Genomic DNA, 23,764 nt, shown 5'->3' on the forward strand with positions numbered 1-23,764 from the left:
AATAGAGCTACCATATGACCCAGCAATTGCACTACTGGGTATTTACCCCAAAGATACAAATGTAGGGATCCAAAGGGGTATGTGCACCCCGATATTTATAGCAGCAATGTCCATAATAGCCAAACTATGGAAAGAGCCAAGATGTCCATCAACAGAGGAATGGATAAAGAAGATGTTGTATATATATATATAATGGAATATTATGCAGCCATCAAAAGGAATGAAATCTTGTCATTTGCAACAACATGGATAGAACTGGAGTGTATTATGCTGAGCGAAGTAAGTCAATCAGAGAAAGACACGTATCATATGACCTCACTGATATGAGGAATTCTTAATCTCAGGAAACAAACTGAGGGTTGCTGGATTGGTGGGGAGCGGGAGGGATGGGGTGGTTGGGTGATAGACATTGGGGAGGGTATGTGCTATGGTAAGCACTGTGAATTGTGTAAGACTGTTGAACCACAGACCTGTACCTCTGAAACAAATAATACATTATATGTTAAAAAAAAAAGATAGCAGGAAGTGAAAAATGAAGTGAGGGAAATCGGAGGCGGAGACGAACCATGAGAGACTATGGACTCTGAGAAACAAACTTAGGGTTCTAGAAGAGAGGGGGTGAGGGGATGGGTTAGTCTCATGAGGGGTATTAAAGAGGGCACGTACTGCATGGAGCACTGGGTGTTATACACAAACAATGAATCATGGAACACTACATCGAAAACAAATGATATAATGTATGGTGGTTAACATAACATAATAAAAAAAAATAAAATCACATGATAAAAAAAGATATATAAATACCTGATCAGAGAAGTCATCCGACAAGGCACCTTGCCACAGCCTTAGTGATAAAGGAAGAGGTTTTATGAAGCAGATATGCAGTAGTAACAAAGGTAAGCTTTCGATTTAAAAGTCCACATTTTCATGGGCTTTTTCTAATGAAAATGATTGGTCATTTTAACACATACGTCAAGGGAAAGTGCTCAAGTGAGCAATAATTTGTTGTGGTATTATTGTTACTATATAAAAATATAGTGCTGAAATATAATGCATGGCTGAAAGAAGTGAGTTTTCTAAATTATAATGAACAAATTATGTTGCTTTGGTGACTATGATGCAAATGTGGATGTTATACAGTTATAATACATGCTCAAGAAGAACATATTTTAAATGTTTGCACTTATTGAAGGAGAGAATATTCTGAAGTTAAAAGAATGGAGTCAGAGTTCTCCTACTTAACTTCCCAAAGCAGAATTTGGGTACCAGTTAATACCGGCCTCACAAAATTGTAAAAATCCAATGAGATTGTGTATTTACAAGCATTTCCAAAGCCTCAAAAATCACTAAAATTTATTATCCATATCAATGGTTTTTGCAACGTCAGAGTGGTTTTATGTGATGACGCACAAGTAAAAGTTTTACAGATTTTATCTTTGTCCTTGCCTTTCAAGTAAAGCACAAACTAGAATTCCTCTAATGTAAAAACTGTGCAATTTTGAAGTATTTACACATTGTTTGGTTCCCTTTTAAATGCTTCTACCTAACTCTCTGGAGCCACATTACTTTGTGAAAACAAACTATATCACTTTAGCATCTAGGACTATTTTTCTCAACTTAAAAAAAAATATTATTATTAACATCCCCTAGGAGATTTTTCAGACATTTTTTTTTCCTAATTGATCCCCATGAAATTTCAATACCACAGATATACTGTGGTATCTGTGCTTTGCACATGAAAAGAGTAAAACCTTCTACCTTTTCCCCCAACAACCAGTTTTTACCCCTTTGGAGGCAATATCTCCCCCTTCCCCATTACAAATACATGGCCTATGAGAAATTCCATTTTAAACGTATGTTTTTCCATAAATTTCCATAAATTTCAGTAATCACTCAAGTTTTAAATTTCTAGCAGTATTTGTCTAAATATGTTCATAGTGGGGAACCCAGTTGTGAAATCAAAACTCATCACACAGACAAAAAATATGGAACACTTCACAAATTTGTGCACCATCCTTGCTAACCAGCCAAGATAATCTCCTCTGTATTGCTCTAATATTAGTATATGTGCTGCCAAAGCCAGTACTCCTCCTGTCTCTTGTTTATTTGTTTGTATGTTTGTTTTTGTGTAGTAAGAACACTTAAAGGGAGATCTAAACTCAACAAATTTTTGAGTGCACAACACAGAATTGTTGACTCTAGACACTGTGCTGTACAGCAGATTTCTTGAACTCGTTCATCTTGTGTAACTGAAACTTTCTACCAACTGAGCACATTCCCATTTCTCTCCCCTCCCCACCCCCCGTCCCTGGCAACCACCCTTCCACTCTTCCACTCTCTGCTTCTATGAGTTTGACTATTTTAGGTGACTCATGTAAGTGGAATCACACAGTAATGGTCCTTCTGTGACTGATTTAATTCACTCAGGATAATGTTCTCCAGGTTCTTTCGTGTTGTTCCAAATGGCAGAACTGCTATTCTTATAACCCCAAAACCAGTTGTTTGTCATTATGTAGACACCATCTAGGCACATCTAAACACCTGCTTATGAACTAGCAGAATTTAACTAACTGGAGTTGGTTGAGACAGTATGGGCCACAGGTCCCTGTCTGGAGGGAAAGATATGTCATGTAGTATAATATTAGCAATCGAGAACTAAGCTCATGATGAATATGGAAATAAAAACTCACCTTAAAATTACAGTGACAATCCATGTGACAAAACTCATTCATTGTATTTGTGAAGGAAGTCCCAGGTTCTTCTTTAGGTTCTCCTTACTCATCCTTTTACCATGATCTAACATGCTGTGATCTCAGGAAGTAGGTTGTAAGTGGAGTGACCAACTGCCCCAATATCCCAGACCTAAGGGTTTCCCAGGATATGGGCATCCAGTACTAAAACCAGGAAACCAGGGGAAACTGAAGTCAGTCACTCGGTTCTCAGCCATTCTCAGTACCAGCAGGAGATGGAGGGTGGGTAGAGGTCGAGGAAGCATCAGCATGAGCTGAAAGAAGCCAACACAGGTAAAAGGCTAGACATGATCCTTGCCAGCACAGCAAACGGGGGCCATGTGGTACAGGGGAAGATAGGCTTTCCCTCTTTACATCCTGGAGGATGTCCTAAACTACAGCAGAGCACAAATATTGATAGCGTTTTAGTCAACAATGTAGGGAAATACTAAATTCATTTATAAAGTGTCCATTCAAATAATTAACCAAGTTTAGTTGTTGTATTGAAAGGATCGCTTTCAGTGGTTTGCAAAATTGTCACATCAAAAAGCACATTTTCCAGGGATGTTAGATAAATGAGGTGCAACTGTCACATTATATGCTAGGGGTCACCTGCCACCAAACTGTTATTCCATGCTTTGGGGACACTTGCAATTCTTCCAGGCTTCCACTCGTGTGGGATAACTTATTAAATAATATCTTTGTAGTGACAAAAGAAAAAAAAAAAGTTTTCTTCTCCTTCAAGAGTGCCCTATTGACCACATCAGGTTCATTTACTCAGCAGTAAAATCTGCTCTTGCACATGATTTAAAAGCGAGCAATGGTAATCCCATCTGGTAGAAAACTGGCACACACCTTGTCAGTCAGAACATACATGGTGTGGGCTCTAAGAATAGCGCAAGGAGTCTAATTTGATACTTATCCTATTTTTAAATTTTAAAAATAAACCCATTTATGTCCAAAAATTTTTTTAAATGCTCAAATAAAGCCTTTAGAATATTTGGAATAAAATATTTTCAGCTCTGTTGATAATTTTATTTTTGGTAATGACATATTTTAATGGCAATTTATTATTTAAAAGACACCTCATATACTTTACTTCAATCCCCATCATTCTATGATAGATGTTTATTTTATAATGCAGGCAATCATTCTTGAAAGAGAGATAAATTATTTAGTTCCTAGTGCATTTAACAAGCTACTATTTTATTTAATCCTTCTAATAACCTGAGGAGGCAGAAATCACTAATGCTATTTATAAATGAGAAAACTGAGATATAGGAAATTCCATTCCTGACCTTTCAAAATTCAAAATCCATATTTCCCCTGTACTTTCCTCTCCTTCTGAATAACTTGTCAGGGAGGACTTGACAGGTCAGTGAATTTCAAACAGATACATTACTAAGCCCACGGATTAATTTAGCTGTTAAACTATTAATTTTCTAATGATAATGAGCATGCTTGACTTGCAATTACAAAAATTTTGTTTAAAAAAAACACAAATTTGGTTTTCCGCAGTGAAACATACATAAAAAATGAACTGGTTTGGCAAACTGTCAATTATTACATAACAAGCACAGTTTAGCAGAATAGCCTGGTTTCTCAGATACATCACCCTTAAATCTGTCATCATGGTCATTAGAATTACACTTGATCTGTTTTGTCTTATAATAATATGTAATTATGCATTTTATCCCCTTAACAAATATTTATTGAGTACCAACTATGTGTTGGGTTTACCCTAGAATTCAGCTTCAAAGGTGAGGGAAACCCTGAGTCCCAGACCCAGGGCTCTCACAGTCTAGGTGGGTGTGGTTCCAAATTGTTGGCTCCTCCTTGTGTTTATGTTGAGAATCCCTGAGTTTAAAATCTGACAGTATAAGCAGCCAGCCAGGGTTACCTGGGGATGACAAGGCAATGGAGGGAATCAGGTCTACCATCTGGAGACACTCACTGCCAAGAGTTTTAGCTAGAGCCATTGTTTTGTTTTGTTTTGTTTTGTTTCAAATCCTTGCCATGCTTACCTTCCCTCCCCAACTAGAGCCATTTTTATGTGAAAAAACAAAAATAAAAGAGAAAGATGGCTGGGGTGATAATTCTGTTGGGCACTGTATTTATCATTTCATGGTCACACACCTGTGAGAGACATATTATTACCACCATGTTACAAGATAGGGAGATGGTATAGATGGTAAGTAGTGGAAATAAGATTCGAGGGACAGACATTAACAATGGATTATTATAGTACATGGGGAGAAGTTTTGCAATAGAGCTACACAGAGATTGTTATGGGAGCTTAGAATTTGGAAAATATGATTAATTCGACAAAAGCTGATTTCCAGGAGCCTTATACTGCCTACAGTAGAGACTAGGTCTTACTCAGGTAGAAGGACAAATGTGGAAACATGTCAGTGTGTAAATGAGCATAACCATTGTTAAATGAATAGATGGCTGATTCATAAAGTTATCTGTTGTAATGCAAACTTTAAAGTTTGAGGAGATCTATCTGCAGTGTAACTGATTAATATTTTCGATCTGGATTTGATCCCAAGAGGCAAACCAGGAGTACATTAAACAATAATTATGCACAGTCCTCAGGCCTAGAGAACTATGTTTTGATGACCCTGGCTAATATCAAAGATTGATTTTATTCCTGTTGCAATCAAGTCAGTGCTAATAGTATAACCAGTTTTAAATAGTTCTGAAGGATATTTTGAGTATAGGAAAGCTCATTCTAACCATCCCAGAAATTATACAAGCTCATTGGAACCTGGACCATATAAATTAATGCTCAAGTTGATAAATTGATGTCCTTTACTAGGAGAACTGTGTTTTGCTAATAAAGTGCAGCTGCATAGTGGATGCTTGATAACATCAGGCAAATGAATACAAGCTGCCACCGCTCCTGCTACCACAGTATTGAAACCAGGATAAATTCTTCTAGCACCTTGAGCCTTTCTTTGTGAAATACTCATGATTTGTCAACTACTTTCCATCGTATAAAATATGTAAATTCGAGAAGGATAGGAACTTGTATGCATGGTCAACACCTGTATTGCTAATACTTAGAATGAGGAAGTCACTCAGTTAATATTTGTGTTATGAATGAATGATTCTTTCACACACGTCTTTCTTGGAATTGTCCATAATTTTGTGAAGATGGATTGGAAATGATATTTTTTCTCTTACAAATGCAAAAGCTTAAGTCAAGAAAGTATACACATTCGTCCCAAAGCATGCAGAAAGTGAATGTAAAATCCAGACTTTTCCCAGGCATGACAATCACCCTCAGATGAGGGGCAACTTGCACCATGCATATAATAGATGTCCCATCAATGTTTGCTAAATGCATCTCTGTGTGTTCTTGGCATGCATTCTCATCAACTTATAAATCTGGGCCAGCTGGAATTTTTTCTTTCTTTTTAAAAAATTTCCCCTTCTTACTAATTCTATCCAAGGCACAGGCAGAAAACTGTGTTAATGTTCATTTCATGAATTCATTCAGCATAAAGGCTAGAACTTCTTTCAGATGATTTTAATCAGCACTATGTTTGTTCTTTAAAATGACAATTTTGTTTTCACAATTTAAGTGAAATTTCTTTCCACATTGAGTGTAATATATGGATGAAACATTCTTGAAGGGATGGGAATAAAGCATTTTCTGGAACTGAGGTTGATTACTTTACATTTATTATTTTAATGGTTTCTCATACTAGCCAGGACATTTAGGCTTTGTTAGCGCCATTTTACAGAAGAAAAATGTGAGATTAAATGTCTTGCTCCAAGTAGTTGGTGAAATTGGTGGAAAAGCTATTTGGGCTCAATTTGGCTTAAATGTCCTTTGCATTGTGTTTCCACTCATCCTAGAAATGGCATTGTGTTAAAAAAAAAAAAGCAATGAAAAAGAAAGTAGGTATAAATAGGATTTGCCTTGATCTTGAGTATTTACTGTGTGCTGGGAGCTCAGCTAAGTGCTGGTGGTACATCAATGAAGAGAACAGACAAAATCTGTGCTCTTTAAATCAAGTCATGGGGGAGACAAGTTTAAAATCTAGTGCTGGAGATAGAAGATGCATTAAGTAGAGAGGGAGACAAACCCTAAGAGACTCTTAACTCTAGGAAACAAACAGGGTTGCTGAAGGGGAGGTGGGGCTAACTGGGTGATGAGGATTAAGGAGGGCACTTGATGTAATGAGCACTGGTGTGATAGGCAGCTGATGAATTACTGAACTCCACATCTGAAACTAGTGATACACTATATGTTAACTAATTGAATTTAAATAAAATAATTAAAAAAGAGAAGATACATAAGTAAATGCATAAATGAACACACCATTAACCTTGGGCCAATCACTCTGAAGGACATGACTGGAATGCAAGGACAGAAAACAACAGTGGGATTGCTCAGACAGAGAAGCCATTGACATAAACCTGTGCATAATTTGAACAAACAAAATGTTAACTTTCCCCATTGTATTCACTCTCTGGTCACTAGTCAGACTTTGAGAAAATTATCTAAAATTTTTCAGATTCATTTTCCTCATCACACTTTCTTCACTTTCATAAATATTTTAAGAGTTAGATAATTTTGGTAGTAAAAATGCAGCACATTCTAGACACATATTAAGCTTTTAACTTCACTTAGTAAAGTGTTTACACATGTATACATTCAATGAGCGTTTATTGAACACTTACTAGATCCAGAAACTGAGGCAAAGTGCTCAAAATACAAAGATGAATGTCACAATCCCTGAGCTTGAAATTCATTCACTAGAGGATTAAAAAAAGCCATAATTGGAAGATTATATTACGCTGTGATAAATGAAATAGACACAGAAGAGGAACATCTAACTCAGCAAGTCTTCCTGAATGATAGGACATTTTTCCAAGGTGTCAAAACCTTCCTGGTAGAGGAAACGATGCAGAAGAGAAGATGGCAATGGGATGCATGATGTGTTTCTGGAAGGTGAAGGGTGGCCCTGAGCTGGAGCCTGGATGAACTGAAAAGGGATGGATAAAGGATGGCTCTGTGTGCTCACTATTGTCACTTTCATCTCCTCCATCAAGGAGACTGAGACAAGTTTGACATATTATCATGGCTCTTTTACAAATTAGAAAACTATTTAACAATGAAAAAACCCCTGGATTCAAAGAAGATAGGACTGAACATTTTGGATTAGAGGATAGACACCTGTGAGTGAGGTGAGTGTTGCAGAGGAAACAAGCAGAAGAATCCCAGAATGGTGATCACAGTGCAGAAAGGAGAGAGACTGGGGCAACTGACAGATGCACGATCAAGGGAGAGGCTTTTCTTTCTTTCTTTCTTTTTTTTCTTTCTTTCTTTCTTTCTTTCTTTCTTTTTCTTTCTTTCTTTCTTTCTTTCTTTCTTTCTTTCTTTCTTTCTTTCTTTCTTTCTTTCTTTCTTTCTTTCTTTCTTTCTCTCTTTCTCTCTTTCTTTCTTTTTCTTTCTTTCTTTCTTTTCTTTCTTTCTTTTTTCTTTCTTTTTTTTAATGTTCAGTTAGCCTGCATGTAGTACATCATTAATTTTTGATGTAGTGTTCAATGATTCATTAGTTGCTAATAACACCCTGTGCTCATCACAACAAGTGCCCTCCTTAATGCACATCACCTGGTTACCCCCTCCCCCCAGCCCCTCCCTTCTGAAACCCTCAGTTTGTTTCCCAGGGTCCATGGTCTCTCATGGTTCATCTTCCCCTCTGATTTCTCCCCTTTCAGATTTCCCTCCCTTCTCCTATGGTCCTCCGTGCTATTGCTTATGTTCCACAAATAAGTGAAACCATATGATAATTGTCTTTCTCTGCCTGACTTATTTCATTTAGCATAATCCCCTCCAGTTCCATCCATGTCGATGCAAAATGGTGGGTATTCATCCTTTCTGATGACTGAGTAATATTCCATTGTATATATGGACCACATCTTCTTTACTCATTTGTCTGTTGAAGGGCATCTCAGTTCCTTCCACAGTTTGGCTATTGTGGACAGTGCTGCTGTGAACATTAGGTTCATGTGCCCCTTCTTTTCACTATGTCTATATCTTTGGGGTAAATACCTAGTAGTGCAATTGCTGAGTCATAGGGAAGCTCTATTTCATCAAGGCAAATGATGATTTAGGAGAAAAGAACCCAGAAAATAAAAATATCAGGAAACAGATGAAGGATTAGTCTTAATAACAATAACAATAAAGCTAACATGGGTTTACTACTTATTATGGGAGCCTGTTGTAAGTACATTAGACTTATTGTACAGTTAACCTTCCCAGTATGTCTATCGGGTATCATCAGCACCACCATTTTATAGAAAAGCATACAGAGATACTGAAAATTAATTTGCCTAAGATTACTGAGCTGGTAAGTGCAATAAATGGGACGTATACCCACCACTAAGCTTTGTAAAAGTACAAACAGGTAAAATATTCCTCAGCTGGTGGTTTGTGACATTCTTATGATACCACCTGATAAGTTATGTTTCTTCATGAGTTCTAGATGTCCATGTGACATAGTTTAGATCTAATTAACAAAGGTGTATTGAAAGCAAAATTTCAATCCCTGAAGTACAACTGCTATTTTTTTCCTAGTAAAATGAAACACAAGATTAGCTCAGGTGACTTTTAAAAGCACTTAATTTTTTTCCTAGATAACATATGACATATTCCTTATATATTATATATAACATAGCTCCACAGGTCCTATGAAAAAGTTGAAAAATATTTTCAAATTTCAGGACACAAATTCAACAAGAGGTTGTATTTTCTTTTCTTTTTTTTAAGATTATTTTTTTTTTTTAGAGAGAGAAAGTGAGAGAGCACAAGAGTGAGGGAAGGAGCAGAGGGAGAGGGAGAGAGAGTCTTAACGCAGACTCCCTGCTGAATGCAGGGGCCAAGGGGGGCTCCATCTCATGACCCTGAGAACATGACCTGAGCCGAAACCAAGAGGCAGATGCTTAACCAACTGAGCCACTCAGGAAACCCAAGAAGTTATATTCTATTTTCTAGGAGCATGTGTCTTTTGAAAAAAAAATTTCTTCGTGATTGTTTCTGATGCTGCTTTTACTGAAAATCGGCTTTTTATATGAATAAAATGGTTGGTTTCTTTAGACTCAAGAACTGTATTATAATGTTCTTGTGCTCTCATCTCACAATGATGACTCTTGCTAATTTGAGTCCATCAGAATATTTTGAGACTGAAGTTCTCTATTAATGTACTGAATTAGTTTCAGGAGAATGTTGAATTGAATTATTTAGTAAATCTGGTATTGTGGTATTAACTAACTATCCCATTATAGTATTCACCCAATACTTGCCATTTTATTGGTGGCTTTCAGTCATTCATTTACCACCAATAATATCATCATCAAACTGTTTTGCACAAGTGGGGTAAATTGAAAAATATAGGAGCTATTTTCTTTCCTGGCCATAATGGAATAACAGAGTCCAAATTATTCTTTTGACACTTAGTGCTAGAAAACTAGATAAAATACATGAAACAATTATTTTCAGACATTGGAAACAAGGCAGCAAGTGTCTGGGGTTCTTAAGAGAAGAACAGTCAGATGTAACCATCCTGGCATTTCATCTGGAGGCATATGTCAGACCATGAAGCTGGGAGGAATAGTGCAAGCATAAAATATTGGTCTCATTGAATTTAGGTGACAAAAATTGTAGTTCAAGGAGGCTGAAGTAAATGAATTCTGCAGAGTTTCATGAAGGGGGGAGCTAAACAGGAAAGAAGAAAGAGAAAGAAAGAAAGAAAAGAAAGAAAGAAAGAAAGAAAGAAAGAAAGAAAGAAAGAAAGAAAGAAAGAAAGAAAGAAAGAAAGAAAGAAAGAAAGAAAGAAAGAAAGAAAGAAAGAAAGAAAGAAAGAAAGAAAGAAAGAAAGAAAGAAAGAAAGAAAGAAAGAAAGAGAAAGAAAGAAGATAGAGAGAGAGAAAGAGAGAGAGAGAAAGGGAGAAAGAAAGAAAGAGATAGAAAGGGAGAAAGAGAGAGAGAGAAAGGAAGGGGTGAGGGAGAGAGGAAAGGAAGGAAGGAAGGAAGGAAGGAAGGAAAGAAGGAAGGAAGGAAGGGGAAAGGAAAAAGGAAAGGAAAGGAAAGGAAAGGAAAGGAAAGGAAAGGAAAGGAAAGGAAAGGAAAGGAAAGGACTCCAGAAATCTGTATAGGGATGCTCACTTGCTAAACACCAAGACACACAAGCATAGGGTGAGACTCCATGAAGAAGGGCAAGGAATACAGGTATCAAATGGTTCCATAGTACTAAGTACTGATCGGTACTAAGTACTGCTCGCTCAGGGCATTCAAGAGAAAACCCAGAAGGGCTACACATCTTATTAGTGTGAGTAAACAGTCCCTAAAATAAAGACTAATTCAGATCTGTCCTAACTATGGTTAAAGGCAAGCCTAGGAACTCACACTGAACTGGAAATAATTAACAGTTTTCAAGGACAAAACCCAACATTCAGTAAATAAAAATAATAAATCCCAGACAATTTACAATGAAACATCACAGTATTCAGAATCTGGTCAAAATTACCAGACATGCAAAAGAGCAAGAATAAATAAACCACAACCAGGAGAAAAAGCAGTCAATGGAAGCAGACAAATGAAAGAGACAATGGAATTAGCAGAGAAACAGGTTAAAGGGACCAGTATATAACTATATAAGATTATTTAAATGCAGACAAGGGAAGATATAGAAGATAAAAATAAACAGATAGAACTGTCAGAAATGAAAATATATGAAATGTGAAATTAATAGTAGGATGAAAAAATGGGATGGGATTAATGTGGGATCAGGCATGGCAGAAGAAAATATTAGTGAACTTGGAAAATAGCAATATAAATTATGCTAAAAAGGAAGGAAGAGCAAATAAAAGACTAAAGAAAAAAATCAGCTGGGCATCAGTAAATTACAGAACAATATCCCACATCCTAACATACAATGTAACCACAATACCAAAAGGAGAAATTGATGGAAAAAAATTTTTTTTGAAGAAATAGCCAAAGATTTTCCTAATTTGATAACATTTATTATCCAAGAAACTCAGTGAATATCAAGTGAGATAAATACAAAGAAAATAATACCAAAATGTGCCATAATCAAATTGCAGAATATGATTCATAGGAAAAAAATCTCATATCAAGCCAAACACATAAGCTATATTTAAATAAAGATACAAATGAGCAGTCATCAGAAACTGCAAGCCAGAACTAATGCAAAGATATTTTTTAAGTACTGCAAAAAACTCTCAGAATTCTTCATCCAGTGGTAATATTCTTCAGTAATAAAGATGAAATAAAGAATTTGTCAGAGAAACAAAAGCTGAGATAATTCATTCCTAGGAGACCTACACTATAAGAGGTGTTAACAGGATTTTTTTCAGGGTGTAAGAAAATAATACCAAATGAAATTTTGGATGAACACAAAGGAATGAAGAACACTGGAATATTTGGTTCAATACAAAAAAACTTTTCATTCTCATTTTTTAATTCCTTTGAAAGGTAATTAACTGGTGTAAGAATAATAGCAAGGTAGTATGGGGTTTACAGAATATATGAAGTAAAATACATGAAACAATTTTCTGAATGACAGGAGGAGGAAAAAGAAGTATATCTTAATAAAACTTTTACTGTATTTGCAGTTAAACTTTGGCAGGTTAAATGCTAGAAAAATCACTAAATAACACAAATAAATATAGCCAATAAGGTTAGTAATGGAGATAAAATTAAACACTAAAGAAATAATCAACTCATTCAAGAAAAACCTAAGAAAGAGAAAACAAGGAAAACAGAGTAGATGAATCAAAGTAAAAAAAAATGAGATAGTAGATCTAAACAATATCACAATTATATCAAATTTAAATTATCTAACAACAACAAAAAAAAACCTCCCGAAACAGACTTTTAACTATAGAAAACAAACTGGTGGTTGTCAGAGGGAGGCAGGTGGGGGATAAGTGAAATAGGTGATGGGGGTTAAGAGTACAGTTATCAAGATGAGCACTGAGTAATGTACAGAATTGTTGAACCACAATATTGTACACCTGAAACTAATACAACTCTATATTAATTATACTTCAATTATTAAAAAAGAAAAAATATTGAAAAAATTTATTATTATGTTCAATTAGCCAACATATAGTACATCATTAGTTTTTGATGCAGGGTTCAATGATTCATGAGTTGCGTGTAGCACCCGGTGCTCATCACAACACGTACCCTCCTTAATACCCATCACCCAGTTACCCCATCCCCCTATCCCCTTCCCTTTTGAAACTCTCAGTTTGTTTCCCAGAGTCCAGAGTCTGTCACGAAAAGTTTTTTTTTTTTTTTTTTTTTCTTCTAAGTAGATTATCAGGGCGCCTGGGTGGATCAGACAGCTAATTGTCTGACTCTTGATTTCAGCTTAGGTCATGATCTCGGGGGGTGGTGAGATCAAGCCCCACATGGGGCTCTACACTTAGCCACCAAGTCCGCTTCAGATTCTCTCTCCCCTCTCTCTGCCCCCATTTGCACACGTGCATGCATGCACACACTCTCTTTCTAAAATAAATAAATATATAAAACCTTTAAGAAAATAAAATTAAATTAAAATAAAAAGTAAATGATCTATACATTTCAATTAAAAGACAGAGATTGCCTGACTGGATAAAAGAGCAATGCCAAAATATATTTGTCTTTAAGAATCCTTTTTAACTATAATGTCATAAATAATTTTTAAAGGTAAAAAAAATTGGAAAAAATACAAACCATCAAACATTAATCTTCAGAAAGTCTCACTAGCTATATTAATACCAGATAAAAGAGATTTCAGAATAAAAAATGTTCCCAGAGTCAAAAAGGTGTATTTCAAAATGATAAAAAGGTGAATTTATAAAGTATAACTAATATTCATAAATGTGTATGCACTTGATAAAATGCTTCAAGTTATATGAAGCAAAAACTGATGGAAGCAAAAGTAGAAATAGATCAAATCACAATTATGATTGGAAATTTCTCTCAGTAATCAATAAATCAAGTAGGAAGAAACTTGCAGAGACACAGCAGTTTTGAACAAGACTATCAACCAGCTTGAACTAATTGTCTTTTGCAGGAAGTTAACCTGACTACAGAAAAATAAATATTTGTTGCAAGCACAAAATGAACATTCCTTAAGAGACCATATACCTGACTATGAAACTAGTAGTAATACATTTCAAAAGATTTTGTAAGTTTTCAATAGAGTGAGTCAATTTTCTGACCACAATTGAATTGCGTTATCATATGGTTTCACTTATTTGTGGAACATAAGGAATAGCAGGGAGGACATTAGGAGAAGGTAAACATAAAGGGGGGACGTTGGAGTGGAGACGAACCATAAGAGACTATGGACTCCAGGAAACAAACTCAGGGTTTCAGAGGGGAGGGGGGTGGGGATGGGTTAGCCTGGTGATGGGTATTAAGGAGGGCATGTATTGCATGGAGCACTGGGTGTTACACGAAAACAATGAATTATGGATCACTACATCAAAAATTAATGATGTACTGTATGGTGACTAACATAACATAATAAAATTAAATTAAATTAAAAAATAAATAATTTTTTAAAAAATCTAGGAAATAGCTAATATTGGGAAATTAAACAACACACTTCTAAATAGCTCTTGAATCAAAGGAGAAATCAAAGAGAATTCAAATAAGGCTTGGAAACTGTAAAAAAATTTTAAAAACCTATATTATATGCATGAAAGCAGTGTTAAAAATGAAAGTCACAGCTTGAAATGCACATACAAGATAATAATAAAGGTGTAAAATCAGCTACCAAAGTACTATGATAGGGAACTAGAAATGTAGAGGGAAGGGGATAAAAAGTAGGTAGCAGGAAGGAAATAATAAAAATAAGTACAAAAGTCAATGAAACAGTAAGCTAACAAATAATGGAGAAAATCAATGAAACCAAAATTTGATCTATTGGAAAGACCAATACATGATTAAATTCTGGCTAGACTCTCTGGCTAATGAAGGAAAAATAAAGGAAGAAGAAACCAATTGCCAATATCAGAAATGAAAAGGAAATCACTATAGTTCTTTCAAAATCAAAGTGATCATAAAGGAATAAAAAGAAGAAAGTGATATCAGTTATTTAGTATTAACAAACAAAACATTCTTTGAAAGACACAAATTCCCCTAACTGATCCAAGAAAAAAATAGAAAATCTGAATATCCCTATTACTATTAACAGCATTGAATTCGTAATATTAAAAATTCCTACACAAAGGAAACCTCAGTCCCAGATAGCTTCATAGGTAAATTCTATACAAACCTCTCAGAAAATAGAGGACAAAAGAATCTTTCCAACTTAGTTTGTGACACCATCATTAACTTAATGCCAAGATACCAATACCTGCCAAAATCATTGTAAGAAGAAAAACTGCAGATCTGCATCCCTCAACATAGACTCAAACTTCTGGATATGTATTCCAAAGGAATCGGGATTTCAAAGAGATACCTGTGCTCCCACATCCACAGCAGTATTATTCACAACAGCCAAAATGAGGAAACAGTCTGTTGACAGTTGAAACTAAGTGTCTGTTGACAATTGAATAAAGGAGAGGTGGTGTGTGCAAGTGTGTGCGTGTAATGTGTATAATATATATATGTATATATATATATATATATATACACACATTTTAGATAGATGATAGAGATGATAGATGATAGATAATGAAATATTACTTAGCCTTAAAAAGAAGGAAATTCTGCCATTTGTGACAACATGGATGACTTGGAAGAAATTATATATATTAAGTGAAATAAGCCAGACAAAGACAATCACGGCATGATCTCAATTAAATGTAGAATCTAAAAGGGTCAAAGTCATAGACGCAGAGGGTGGGATGGTGATTGCCAGGGGCTGTAGGGAGGGGGAAATGAGGTTATGTTGGCCAAAGGGAACAGAGTTTCAGTTATAAAAGATCAATAAACTCTGGAGATCTAATGTATAGCATGGTTACTGTAGTGAACAATCCTGTACTGTATACTTGAAATTTGCTGATCTTAAAGATCTTCACTGTTCTCATCACAAAAAGAAAAGCAAAGAAAAAAAGAAAAGAAAAGATAAAGGTAATTATGGGAGCTGATGATCGTATTAATTAGCTTGATTGTGGTAATCATTTCACAACACAAATGTGTATATCAAATATCAAATTTTATAGCTTAAATATACACAATTTTTATTTCTTAATTATACCTCAATAAAGCTATTACAAAAATATTTTTAACAAAAGTATTAGGATATAAATCTGGCAATAAATAAAAGCATAATAAAGCATTATCAAGTTTGGTTTATTCTGTGAATACAAGGTTAATGTCACATTTCAAAAAATTAACTTAATTCACAACATTAACAGAATGAAGGAGAAAATAATACGATCATCTAAACCTTCGCAGAAAAAAAAAGATGGATGAAATTCCACACCTTACAAGACTAAAATGAAAGAAACAAACCATAAAAGACTCAATCTCAGGAAACAAACTGAGGGCTGCTGGAGAGGGGGTGGGTGGGTGGGAGGGATGGGGTGGCTGGGTGATGGACATTGGGGAGGCTGTGTGCTACGGTGAGCGCTGTGAATTGTGTAAGACTGATGAATCACAGACCTGTATCCCTGAAACAAATAATACCTTATATGTTAATTAAAAAAAAAGAAACAAACAAGAAAACCAAAAATACAAAAAACACTCAGTGCGTTAGGAATAAAAAGGAACTTCCTCATTCCAATAAATGGCATCTACCAGAGAACCTCTAGCTAACATTATGCGTAATGTTGAAAGACTAAATGCTTTCCCTTTAAAATCAATAACAAGGCAGTATGTTTATTCTCATCATCTTTCTTCAACATGTATTGGGGGAAAATAAAAGGCACAACAATCAGAAAAGAAGAAGCTAAATAGTCTACAGAAGACTTAACCATCTATGTAGAAAATCTAAAGGGAGCTACAAGAGCTACTAGAAGTGACAAGGGATTTTAGCAATGTCGTTTAATCTAATTGATAATGTCTTGATTAATAATGATTAATTTTGTTTTTATAAATTGGCAGTGAAAATTTATAATTTAAAATAAAAACACAGTATATTTTAAAAAGCATACAAAATGTGAAACTAACAAAATAGGTTTAGGTCTATGTACTGATGATTGTTTTAAAAAATGCTGAGAAAAACTGAAGACATAAAAAATGGAGAGAAGTAGATATTCCAGAAATAACTCATATCAATATTGTCAGTTGATTTTCTACCAAAAAAATACCAAATAGAAACACCAATAAGAATACATAAATACATGGTTCTGGAACAACTAAATATCCACACGGTGAGGAAGGGTGATCCATCTCCGTGTAAAAAACCTCAAGAAATACTGGCTTCATTTTTCCTGCCATGTACAATTAGTATAACCATGTCAGGTCTACTGATCCCTGGAACTTACACGGTAGCAGGCAGGATGCCAGTAAGAGGAAATATCTGAAATTGTAATTGTCGTGAGTCAGTAAAGATGGAGAGATGGTTGTTTATGGAATGAATATTGGAAATGTTATTGTAGTGCGGTTTCGTTTTGTTTGTTTGTAATTTAGGAAGGAAAAGTATCGATCCACTTTTAGCTCAGAATGCAAGCAAGAAGCGAGTCTTTGTATCAAAATGATTTTAAAGTGCCCCTCTCTGCTGGAGTGAGCAGAGAATGCTGAGTGCACCAGCAGAAGATAGTCAACGGAGAGAACAAAATGGTGGGGGAGAGTCTGGTTCAGAAAGAGGGCTTGCTGAAATACGCTGTCATTTTGGTTCGGCAGTGAAGCCAGCAAGCAACATGCTACAGCACATGTTGAAATAAGACAAAGTCTTCCCCAGAAATAAATATTCTGGTCTTCAGGATTTGTTTTGAACAAAGGCCTAAGGAAGAGTGAAATTTTTATTTGATACGTAATGTGCATGTGCATATGCGTGCTTAGGTTTTGCCAGGACACTGGAGGACAAAAAAAAGGCAGTATGAAACACTCTGAGGGTCAACCTAAAAAATACGAAATAAGAATGATTTTGTTATGTCTATTACGACATCTGAAACATCACTTTTTCAAACTTTTTCCGCGTGGACGTTGTATACCTACCACAGTGTCTGGAAGCCTCAGTTTCCATGTTAGCAGAAGAAATCCATTAGATCAAAGGATCTCTTTAGCTCGTTTCAGCTTTACCAGTCTCTGTAGCATCCGCTTCCCTCTGAAAGAACGCGCTCTCTTCTTTGGGAAACCGCAACCTAAGCTTTACACTACCCTTCACAGAACAATGTTGTATGGGCCTCTTTTCACTTAAAAAAATTAAATACTACTATTACTACTATTAGTAATGTAATAGTAGTTAGAAATAATAATAATAATAATAAAATTTGCTTAGTATGGGAAAATGTTTACAGTCTATCGGGTGATGATCACGAGAGAAGAAATTTTTTTTTTTTTTAAAGATTTTTATTTTGTTAAAGATTTTATTTATTTATTTGAGAGAGAGAGAGAGAATGAGAGATAGAGAGCACGAGAGGGAAGAGGGTCAGAGGGAGAAGCAGACTCCCTGCTGAACGGGGAGCCCGATGCGGGACTCGATCCCGGGACTCCAGGATCATGACCTGAGCCGAAGGCAGTCGCTTAACCAACTGAGCCACCCAGGCGCCCCACGAGAGAAGAAATTTTATAACCTCCCTTAGAGAACTCTTAATGGTCTCCATAGCCACCCGTCTAAAATACTCTGAAACACATCTGCCAGATGTTTCCCATGACTCTGGATTTCATACAAATAGAGTGAAGCCACATGAGCCAGATGTCAACCCCATCTAATCTGCTGAGATATAAATCCATCCCAATAAGGGTATTAGAAGAAGGGAGAAAACAGGTTTTTATGGTCTGTAGAGAAGTAATAGTTCAGGAAATTACTTGAAATGGACTCAGGGTTATGGGTGGTCCCTGGAGAGCTGGAAGTTCCTCATAAACTTCACTCAGTCTTTAGTCTTCTTTAAAGTGTCCTATGAGTCACTAGAAATGCCACTCCTTTTTTTTTTTCTTTTTTTTTTTTCATAACTATTAATACTACTACTTTGTTTCGTTTGGTTTTAGGGCTTTTATACATGTATATAAAAGTCTGTCACAGTTGTTCATATGGGAATACTGAAGATCTTAGGTCCAATTGAAATTGGTTTATCACTAGCTAATAGTAACACTTGTTCATCAAAAAGGGCACCCTTTACTTTGCGGGTCTGTATGTGTTTGTATCAGTGACCCATCCTCAGGAGCAAAATGCCCTGGTTACAAGAGCTAGCTCAGTAGGTTTAGAATCATCTGCTTCTGACCACATCAATAAGTCCTTCTGCATTCTTTGCAGTGCCTTCTACACCGGCTTGGATTCTTCTGCCTTTAAATCTGATCAGATCTCTCTCTCTCCTTCTATTTTTTTTAAAGATTTTATTTATTCATTTGACAGAGACAGAGACAGCGAGAGAGGGAACACAAGCAGGGGGAGTGGGAGAGGGAGAAGCAGGCCTCCCACTGAGCAGGGAGCCCAAAGTGAGACTCGATCCCAGGACCCTGGGATCATGACCTGAGCCGAAGGCAGATGCTTAACAACTGACAGCCAGGGGCCCCTCTCTCTCTCCTTCTAATAAGTGTAGTGATAATATTTCATTAACAGAATTACCCTATGGAATATTATTCTCAAGGAAAATCACCCTGCCCCTTCACCACTATTTGTACATATGTTGTACACTTAGGTTAACAGACTATTTGTTATTAGCCTCAATGGACAAGAAAAACACAGAGACATCTTAAGAGAAAGGTAGGGGAGGAGGGATAGTCTCTTAGCCCTGTTTCGGTGCTGACCTTGGGACTGCGCGTGTGTACATAAGCCAAGAGCTTCTACATGGAGAACAGAAAGACTAAAAGGTAGTTCAGAGGTCACCATTCCAACTGAGCCACAGTCAAATGAAACACCGTCTAGGAATCAGGGTTAGGGCCAAGCATTGAGGGAAAGCCAAATTCTAGGTGTCTGGGCATGAAGTGCAAAGAATCTAGGGCAGAAGATAGAAGTTGGAGTCATGGATGAGAACTGAGGGTCAAATCTGGTAATAGAAAGAAATAAAAAAGTAGGAATCAGGCCTGGGATGATGAGATCTGGCCTAACTTCAGGAAAAGAGCTCCTGTTGGCAAGGGATTTCCATAAAGGGCCAGACACCCAGATTCATGAAAAAGCAACATTCAATCTCCCGAAGGTGCTATCTGGTAGCCAAAACTAGGCTTTTCCCAATGCTTGCTTTCGGAGTCACTACCTTCCCCTCATTAGGGTGTTTCCCTGACTCATGACTCAGCTGCATACAGCTTGTCTTACCCAGCCATTTTGCAAAATGAGCAGCCATCACTACATGGTTCCTACTTTACTGACTAATATAATTGCAGTCCTATCTGGAAATGGTCCGGTGGTTCACATATCAGTGTGTTTTGAGGATTTCTCTAACTCAGAGATTTTTTTTAATGGTTACTGAAATCCAAAATTTCTAGACATAAAAATGGTTATAGAGACACACAATTTCTATAGATAGAAAACAAAATTTTGTTACCTTCACTTTTACCAGGAGAATTGCTTAGAGTACAGTTATCTTCACATTCCTCATGGCTGCCTCAGCATGCCTTTCAAGGGTGCTTGAGATCCTCTTCTCTCCCAGTTCTGTGCTTTGTCATGATCAGAGATAGTAAAAAACATTTTCCCTTAGACCAAACTCCTGGGCCCCTCACCCTCACAGTGAAGTGAAACAGGATGTCTTTCCTCTCTAGGAATTACAGAGATTTTAGTGAGAGGTCTTTTGTTTCTAAGACCTCTTCTTCTCACATCCAAAGTCTCTGGAATGTGGGCATGGTGGGGGGCAGGTAGAAGGCCAATGGGGGTGGATAAGAATCCTGTGACTCCCCCATCCTTCTTTGTCCATTCACCTCCTTCTACTTTAAAATTCTGGCTCCCTATTCCTTTAGGATAAGTTCTGTCTATGGATGTCTCAGACCCCAACTTATTGCAGAGTCCTTTAACTTCCCATCAAGGCAGAGGTTCCTGAATCCTAGAATAAATGGATTTCTATGGCAAGGCATGAAACACTGTGGCAATAGAAGCAATGGTGGTCTCCAGTGTTGAGGTAGACACGTGGATCCAAACACACCTTAAGGCTTTAAGGATGCTTTCAAAATGCACTTAGAGTTTTTAATCACAATCTCAATGCATGAAATAAGCAACACTAGACCTTGAGGCCATCTGGAACACAGGTGTTTTTCCTAAGCCCTGTATCCCTCTCCATTAACCAGTGAGAACTTAAAAAACTTCAACTCAGTCATGACATTCTCCTGAAGATCATCAAGAATCATGAAGTATCACCTTATATATTTCATGAAGACTTAGTCATCTTTCTTCCAGTGAATTTTCAGCTATCACCTATTTATCTGAACCTTATCTTTTTATCTACCTATCATCCATATGAATATTACTACCACCATTTTGCTCAGAAAGGTTCAACAATTTGTTTAGGGTCAGACAGCTATCAAGAGACAGAGGCTGACTTTGAACCCAGATTTATCTCCAAAGCTAATGCTCTTTTCTTTGCTCACACTGCCATTCACTTCTCTGAGCCTCCCTTTTTCTCTTTCCTTGGTGCAAATAATGCTGATCTCTGGGGACAGCTGTATAGATTAATTATACAATGTGAAAGCACCTGACACAATGTCGTAGGTACACCCAGGGGCCTAAAATACTATTTTTACTTGAATTCATCCCTTTGTTTTTAGAATTTCTCATTCCTTTTCAACAAAAACCACTCAATCAAGGTCTGCAGGGAGCTAATCCTTTAGAAGTGCTTAGTATACTATGGACAAGAGAAAGGAATTCTTCCCTGGAGCAGTCAGGGAGACGCTAAGGGTGAGCAGACAAGAAGGCGGGATCCTGACGGAAGGACTAAAGAGAAGTTTGTGAATGAGACTGAGAAATATGAGCAAAAATAAGAGGAAAACCAAGAGGACAAGATTTTCTAAAGGCCAAAGAAGCAAATATTTTTGAGATGTTAAACCATGTCAAGGTGATAGGTCATGTGTAATTATAATAGCTAAGCTTATATAACTCTTTATGTGCCGGTACTATCTTGTGTTCCATATGTTATTATTGCATTGTTCACAGCAATACCCCAGGATGAATACTACTGTCATTTCTATTTTGTGGCACAGGGAGCCAAGGCATAGAAATGTTGGCTCCCAAAGTCACTGTATTAGTTTCCTATGCTGTATAATGATAATACTACAAATGTAGCAGCTCAAAACAAACAAACAAAACAAAACAAACAAACAAAAAAAACCCACGTATTTATTATCTCAGTTTTGTGGGTAAGAAGTCCAGCCACAGCTTGCTTGGGTCCTTTGCTTAGAACTTCACAAAGTTGCAACCAAATTTTGGCTGGGCTGTGTTATCTGTAGGCTCAAAGAGGGAAGATTCTGCTCCCAAGCTCACTCAGTTCTTTGCTGGCTGTTGGCAAGAGGCTTCATGCAATTTCCAGAGGCTACCTCCAGTTCTTTACCATGTGACTTTCCTCAGTGTAGCCGTTTACCTCATGTAGTCTGCAAGAAGAATCTCTAGAATGAGTCTTCTAGCAAGACATAGTCTTATGTAATGTAATGCAATCATGACCACCCATAACTTTAGTCATATTTCATTGATTAGAAGCAAGTCACAGGTTCCACCTGCAGCCAAGGGGGAGAGATTATAGGGGGGTGTCATTTAGGGTCTGTCTATCACAATCACCCAGCTGTTTGGCGTCAAACAGGCAGTCTGACTCTAGGGACTCCTCTTAAGCACTTTGCCATTGAGTTTGTCAACATGGGTATCAACAGAGACTCGAGAGAACAGTTTTACAGGGGTGATGAGTATAAACCCCATTGCTAGGGCAACAGGCTTGTTCCATTCTTATATCCTTGATTCTTTTGTTCTCTCCTTGATTTGTTTTCTTTTTTCTATTTTTACTTCTCCTCCTCTTCTTCTTTTCTTTCCTCTTCCTTCCCTTCTTCCAATTCCTTCATCTCTCTCTTAAACAACCAATTGCTGATATTATACTCAGTCACAGATAGAATGATCCAAAGCCCAATGTTTACCAACCAGATGGCCGGTGAAGGGGCAGGGGTGCTAATGTTTAATGGGGGAGAGCCAAAAGAATACCTTGTAAATAGGACTACCCTTTGTTGAGCTCTTGCTATGAGCCAAGGATCCTACCTTTTTCAAACCCCAGCAGCACACCATGAAGAACAGGGTTCCAGCCCCTCACATGAAGCTCCTGGAGCTTGTAGAAGTTTATGGCTCTATAAAAGCATAGTATGTCTGTTGTATACTATAAAATATCTCCAGCATAATTACATTAACATTTCTGCTCTCACGGGACACCTGGGTAGCTCAGTTGGTTAAGCGACTGCCTTGGGCTCAGGTCATGATCCTGGAGTCCCAGGATCAAGTCCCACATCGGACTCCCTGCTCAGCAGGGAGTCTGCTTCTCCCTCTGCCCCTCCCCCCATGTGCTCTCTCTCTCATTCTGTCTCTCAAATAAATAAATAAAATCTAAAAAGAAACTTTACCATTTCTGCTCTCACATTGTGAATATTGAGACAAAGTGTGACAAATGATTACTTAAATAGTTGCATGTCAATTCAGAAAAGTTTTGCTGCCAGAAAGAACTTTTGTCCCAAACTTATGGGAAAATTTTTTTTTCATATTTTAGGACTTTTTCTGGATTTCAGAATTGTGGAATAGGGATTGTGGACTGAAATTTGCATTGTCACTTAATAGATGAAGAAACTAAGACCCAGAGAGGTGACATGACTCACCAGTATTCACACAACTGAGAATCATGGCACTGAAATTTGAAAATGAGCATGACACTCATGCTCCCAGGGAGTCTGGGGGCCAGAGGAAGGAGAAGTCTGAGCCTTGCTGGTTCTTGAGCCTGTT

At 36.9% G+C, this 23,764-nt stretch overlaps 1 non-coding gene across 1 annotated transcript; it reads right to left on the reverse strand.

The window, feature by feature from the left end:
• Nucleotides 1-1,979: 1,979 nt before the first annotated feature.
• Nucleotides 1,980-2,086, reverse strand: LOC113926099. Its single transcript, XR_003521178.1, has one exon. It is a non-coding gene; the product is annotated as a U6 spliceosomal RNA (small nuclear RNA).
• Nucleotides 2,087-23,764: the final 21,678 nt, after the last annotated feature.

The sequence above is a fragment of the Zalophus californianus genome, chromosome 2 (genome assembly GCF_009762305.2).
Source record: "Zalophus californianus isolate mZalCal1 chromosome 2, mZalCal1.pri.v2, whole genome shotgun sequence".
NCBI lineage: Eukaryota > Metazoa > Chordata > Mammalia > Carnivora > Otariidae > Zalophus > Zalophus californianus.